This window comes from Egretta garzetta, unplaced genomic scaffold, assembly GCF_000687185.1.
Source record: "Egretta garzetta isolate BGI_Z169 unplaced genomic scaffold, ASM68718v1 scaffold635, whole genome shotgun sequence".
In the NCBI taxonomy this organism is placed as follows: domain Eukaryota; kingdom Metazoa; phylum Chordata; class Aves; order Pelecaniformes; family Ardeidae; genus Egretta; species Egretta garzetta.
The window spans coordinates 811,216-811,476 of NW_009259710.1; the positions used below are offsets into that span (position 1 = coordinate 811,216).

At 51.3% G+C, this 261-nt stretch overlaps 1 protein-coding gene across 1 annotated transcript in view; it reads right to left on the bottom strand.

Annotated features, from left to right (window-relative positions):
- The window catches only part of GALNT5 (polypeptide N-acetylgalactosaminyltransferase 5), a gene marked incomplete at its 5' end in the record, with an annotated part of 16,182 nt that overhangs the window by 5,136 nt on the left and 10,785 nt on the right, over positions 1 to 261 (bottom strand). The gene's annotated exons all lie outside the window — the stretch shown is intronic.

Sequence of the window (261 nt, forward strand, 5' to 3'; positions counted from 1 at the left end):
TGCCGCACTGGGAGATGGCGATGGGTGGGGGAGGCAGCAAACCCTTTAGTTTTCATTCCTGGCGCCGCTGTGATTTTTCTGACAAACCAGATGCTTTGCCTTTGTTAGTGCAGTTATAGCGAGGTTGCAGTCAGCGCTCTATCTTTTCTGGGCAGAATACTTGAGGCTTCTGAACGTTCAAAGAGCAGCCGATATTCTGCTGGGGCTCTGGGCTGGGCCGAATTCAGAACCCGCGTTTTATTCGTGTTCCATTCGCCTTTT